Source organism: Dama dama, chromosome 3, assembly GCF_033118175.1.
Source record: "Dama dama isolate Ldn47 chromosome 3, ASM3311817v1, whole genome shotgun sequence".
Lineage (NCBI taxonomy): Eukaryota > Metazoa > Chordata > Mammalia > Artiodactyla > Cervidae > Dama > Dama dama.
This window is the reverse complement of record NC_083683.1, coordinates 39,599,286-39,605,285: the sequence shown is the minus strand read 5'-3', so window position 1 is coordinate 39,605,285 and position 6,000 is coordinate 39,599,286. Positions and strand designations below refer to the sequence as shown.

Sequence of the window (6,000 nt, the reverse complement as noted above, 5' to 3'; positions counted from 1 at the left end):
ATCAGAAATGATAATAAGTGACTAAAGAAACAGTGTTTGCCAGAATGAGAGGTACCAGAGGCAAGGTAGTGTGGATGTTTTAATATTGGCTTATTAAACTCATTCCTAGCTATTACATTTGTTGTATTTTGGCTTTTACTCTTGTAAAATATAGGCATGGTATACAGAAGAGAGGGGCTTCCCTGGTAGCTCAGCTGGTAAAAAATCCCCCTGCAATGCAGGAGGCCCGGTTCAATTCCTGGGTCAGGAACATCTCCTGGAGAAGGGATAGGCTACCCACTCCAGTATTCTTGGGCTTCCCTCATGGCTCAGACAGTGAAGAATCTGCCTGCAATGCGGGAGACCTGGCTTTGACCCCTAGGTTGGGCAGATCCCCTGGTAGAGGGCATGGCAACCCACTCCAGTATTCTTGCCTGGAGAATTCCATGGACAGAGGAGCCTGGCAGGCTACAGTCCATGGGGTCACAAAGAATCGGACACAATTGAATGACTAAGCCCAGCACAGCACAGCATACAGTAGAGATCAAGGAAAAAGGAATAGTTTGAGCAAGTAGATTAATACAAATAACTCTGCGATGGTCAGTGCTAAAAAAAAAAAGACAAAGAAAGAATTATATATTAAAAATCAGATTGACTTTGAATTTGTTTAAAAATGAATTTATATTTTATTAATGCATATATAAAAATAAAATTAATAAATTTGGCCACCTGATTCGAAGAACTGACTCATTGGAAAAGACCATGATTCTGGGAAAGATTGAAGGCAGGAGGAGAAGGGGACGACAGAGGATGAGATGGTTGGATGGCATCACTGACTAAATGGACATGAGTTTGAGCAGGCTCTGAGAGTTGGTGATGGACAGGGAAGCCTGGTGTGCTGTAGTCTATGGGTTGGCAAGGAGTTGGACATGACTGAGCAAGTGAACTGAACTAAGTAGAATTGTATTTGACTAATCGCAACCATGGAGAAGGAAATGGCAACCCACTCCAGTAGTCTTGCCTGGAGAACCCCAGGGACAGAGGAGCCTGGTGGGCTGCCGTCTATGGGGTTCCACAGAGTCAGACACGACTGAAGTGACTTAGCAATCACAACTAGTCTATATATATTTGAAAAATAGGTGCATAGACATCCAGTGAAAACAAAGTCTTTGTTGGTTCTCAGATAAGTCTTGAGCACATGGAGAGAAGACCCTTTGCAAGAGCCTGCAGTGCCCTAGAGGCTGAGGATCCTGAGCTTGCTCTGTTTTCAAGGCATACTTGGTTACTGCTAGTGCCCCAGGTATGCTGTTGCACTAGAGTGCTTTCCTTTTGTGAGAAATGGAAAACAATGGCTCAAACACCACCTTCACTGATAAAATTTCCCTTCTAACTTTCCAGACATACATCAAAATCACTTCATTAAATTTGAACAATGTTTGCTTAAGGGTATCTTTGTACTGGGATTGTTAGACTTTTTAAATTTTCAGATATACTATTTTTCATTTTTTAATTTTTTCTTTCAGTTTTATTGAGATATAGTTGATATATAGAATTGTGTAAATTTAAGATGTACAGTGAAATGACTTAACTTATGCACATCATAAAATGATTACCATAGTAAATCTAGTGAACATTCATCATCTCATGTAGATTCAAAATAAAAGAAAAAAAAATTTTTTTTCCTTGTGATGACAGCTCTTAGGATTTTCTCTCTAACAACTTTCATATGTAACATACAGCAGTGTTAATTATATTAATCATGTTGTACATTACATCCTTGATACATATTTTATTCATATCAATTATAGGTAATTTAACAGTTGTATGTTTCTATTAAAGAATAGATCTAAGAAGGCGGGGATCTCATTTTGTGAAAAGTTGCAGAGAGGCTTGTCTGAGACAACCCTTCAGGTTGGAGACTGAGCTGAGACTCTAACATTATTTCCTAAAATGAATTCTGTTGCTTTTCCCATGACTATGGGCTGTCTTTTTTTTCCCCCTAAATCTCTTTTAGGTAAACAAGGTCGCAGTGATCCCTTCATCTCTCAGCCTCCCCTCCACAGTGACAGTATAGTACCCAGATCTGTGTCTCTTTGTTCTCCAACACTTTTGCTTCCCACTGGGGCCTTGAAATCTGTCTACCATCTACAGGCAATAAGAAATCCAGATTGTTCATTCTAGATAGCAGCTTTTCTGCTGTATCGATTAGGTCTTTTATGGGAAAAAACCTGGCACATCTGATCTATAGGATTTCTGTGGTTGTTAAATGGAATTTATTGAAACCAACTCAGCAAAGCAGTGTTTGCAAGGATAACCATGCCTCAGGAAAAGTCTGTGCTAAAACTCCAATATTAAACAGTGTTCAGTGTAGGGCCCTCTTGTCTAAATGACCCACCCCCCACACTCCTGCCCTATAGACACTTACCAGGCTTAGGAGAGAGCTGGCAGGACTCCATTTTGCTAATCTGTGTGTGGAGTTTTTACACAGCCCCGCACATGGTTAATTCTGGATTATAATCCAGTGTGCTTTCTGAGGGGGGTGGGTGGGCGGGGATAGTTCCTGAGGAAATTTGGAGAGAGAATGAGACTTGTTTTGTTGAACTGAAAATCAAGTAGCCCATGTTTGGCTAAGAATTGGGGAAAAAAAATGAAAAAGAAAAACTCATGAGAAGAAACGAAATGAAACACAAGCTCTCTCTTTCATATGGGGCAGTGCAGGGTATGGGAGGACAGTGGGAGGAGGTGGGAAGTGTAGAGGAGGCAGCTGAGTTTATTTTTAACACCAAGTTAAAGGCATACTCTGTGTTCTTTCCTTTTAAAAATAGACTTTTAACCTCTTGAAGCATTTTGACTCTATTCTGCCTATGGGGTAATACCCCTTTTGTGGCTGGCAACTCCCACTGGATTTTTTCCCATTGCTGGCTTACTGGTCAAGTAGTTAGAAGGATGGAAAAAACCCAGACTTTTTCTTCTGAGAGCTCCTGATCAGCATATACACACAGCTCCTGTGTGCATAAAGGCTTATAAACTCTGATTGTTTTCCTGGACCTTGAACTTTATGGCATTTTTAAAAACTTGATGGTTTGAGTAAATATCCTTTTTTAAAAATAGGTTAGTGAAATTGTGGATATAGTCTTTCTGAAGTCCATTGGAGCAATTTATTCACTGAGTTTATGAATGACACAATAGACATGTCTATACACATTTACACCCACGAAATTAGAATAAGTATGAATAACATGATAGGAGTTGATCTTTAATACTTATTGAGGGCCTCCTATGTGCCAGACACTGTTTCACGTACATTTAATGCTTTGAACAATGCTCTCAATATAATCATCCCATTTTACAGATGAAGAAACTTGGGCTCAGGGCTATTCAGTAACTTGTGAAGATTATAAAGTCAGTGAGTGGTTTGTGGGGAAGGAATTCAAAGTCAGGAAGTCAAGCAGTTCAAGTCCACTGCTAGCCCATACAGTGAGTCCGTAATTAGAAAAGATGTACCTGCCGTAAGACAATTTTGCTTCCATCTGTTGGAAAGTTGGGGCTGTTATGAAAAGTACTGATTTTGTTAGAAAATTTTATTACCATTTTCAAGATAGTTATCATAGTACAAATATAAATCCACAATGTTGACGCTATGAGGGTGTCCCCTTAAATGTGATACTCTTGTGCAGTGCACAACCCGCCCAAAGGTACTTGGTGGCCCAAGGCACTCACACACAAGCGCACACACATGTTGTCCTGTAGGCATGGCAGTCTATGAAGGAAAAACACAGCGCTCATCCTCTGCGAAGGCCCACTTCTGTCTGTGGAGTGTGCGTCTCTCTGAATCTGAATAACTCCACTTCTTACCTAAAAGAAAAGAAAAGAAAAGAAAAAACACCAGACTGCTGTAGCTCAGAAGAAGAAGAAATTAGTCTTTTAGAGGTAACCAGACTGATCTAATGTAGCAACAGCTCTCCTACATACCTCAGTCTAGAACCAGGAAAAACCTTACACGAAACGCTGGAGCTTGTGTCTGCGCCAAGTACCAAAGTGCCGTGCTCCCATTTCCCTTTACTTCTGTTCTGGGGAGTGAACAGTGAATTCACATTAGAACAGGGTGGCACATTATATATGTGTGTTAAGCTGTGTGTGACAAGAAATAGAACAGTTCACAAACCTAGGAGATTACATTTTTATTATGGAAAATTTCAAAAATATACTGAAGTAGACCAAAAAGCATAGTGAACCTCCTTTATCCTCATGTAAATGAGCATTTAATTATGAATTAAAACCAGTCCTGCCTCCTCTATATTTCTACTCACTCCTCCCTTATTTGAAGCAAATTCTAGAGAACATATTATTTTATCTTTACAATGTAAAGTAGTTTTTTAAAAAACAACCACAATATTATCATTATATCTCAAGAGGAAGAGTAATATATCATATATCCAATCAGTGTTCAAAATTTCAATCGTCTTCCAAATGGCCCAAATTTTCTTGTGTTTTTGTTCATTGTTTTTACCTGGTTTGTGTTCATTTGAAATGGGAATCAGCTAAGTTCAAACATCGCATTGGTAGCAGTATCTCTTACTTTTCTTTGAATGTACAAGTTCTCCCTTCATCTCTTTTTTAGTCTGGATTTTGCTGAAAGGCTGACATGGCATACTCATCGTGTAGTTTAAACATATTTCTCTGTAGCAGAATCCTTTCTTGGAGGAGTCTAGGCATATGTATATTCTTTTAAGGCGCTTGGGTGGTGAATTTGAGCCACAGGCAGGCTTGGAAGGCCCTGGTAAAGCTCAAAGTCTGCTCCCAGATTTCTTAATGTCTTGGTTGCAGGGATAAATTCTGAGGCTCTTACTTGAGTGCCATGGTGAAAGCACATGTCCACCACTTGTTGACAGGTGAAGAATGCTGGTTTGATTGTTGGCATATAGGCTCCCCCCAGTCATTTCCTATTCTCCAGGAGAAAGTTTCTCAGTCAGGCTTCAAAGAGAGCAATAGACCTGCATTGTTGGTGTCACAAAAAAGAGAATTTCCCTTATGGGGTGATTTGCTTTCAGTTCAGTCCACATGTGAACCAGTAATCAGACCGTAAATTACCAACTAACAGGAAAAGCCTTTATTTTGCAGGTCTGAATAAGCTGGTGTTTGACTTAAGTGAAGTTTAAATAACTTTTTTCCCCCTGCAAACTGGAATCAAGATTGCAGGGAGGAATATCAATAACTTCAGATATGCAGATGTGACACCACCCTTCTGGCAGAAAGGAAAGAGAAATTAAAGAGCCTCTTGATGAAAGTGAAAGAGGAGAGTGAAAAAGTTGGGTTAAAACTCAACATTCAAAAAACTAAGATCATGGCATCCAGTCCCATCACTTCATGGCAAATAGATGGGGAAACAATGGAAGCAGTGACAGACTATTTTCTTGGGCTCCAAAATCACCGCAGATGGTGACTGCAGCCATGAGATTAAAAGACAGTTGCTCCTTAGAAGAAAAGTTATGACCAACCTAGACAGCATATTAAAAAGCAGAGACATTACTCTACCAACAAAGGTCCATCTAGTCGAAGCTATGGTTTTTCCAGTAGTCATGTATGGATGTGAGAGTTAGACCATAAAGAAAGCTCAGCGCCGAAGAATTGATGTTTTTAAACTGTGGTGTTGGAAAAGACTCTTGAGATTCCCTTGGACTGCAAGGAGATCAAACCAGTCAATCCTAAAGGAAATCAGTCCTGAATATTCATTGGAAGGACTGATGCTAAAGCTGAAGCTCCAATACTTTGGCCAACTGATGTAAAGAGCTGAATCATTGGAAAAGACTCTGATGCTGAGAAAGATTGAAGGCAGGAGGAGAAGGGGATGACAGAGGATGAGATGGTTGGATGGCATCACCAACTCAACAGACATGAGTCTGAACAAGTTCTGGGAGTTGGTGATGGACAGGGAGGCCTTGTGTGCTGCATTCCATGGGGTTGCAAAACGTCGGACACGACTAAGTGACTGCATTGAACTGAAATAACTGGTAAATCATA

At 40.1% G+C, this 6,000-nt stretch overlaps 1 long non-coding RNA gene across 1 annotated transcript in view; it reads right to left on the bottom strand.

Moving 5' to 3' along the window:
- Positions 1-3,536: 3,536 nt before the first annotated feature.
- LOC133041511 (uncharacterized) overlaps positions 3,537-6,000 on the bottom strand; it is an 84,292-nt gene continuing 81,828 nt past the window's right edge. The window contains exons 2-3 of the long non-coding RNA XR_009689257.1: positions 3,952-4,049; positions 3,537-3,834 (exon numbers count right to left, since the gene is read on the bottom strand). This is a non-coding gene — a long non-coding RNA (uncharacterized LOC133041511). The remainder of the gene's footprint in view (positions 3,835-3,951; positions 4,050-6,000) is intronic.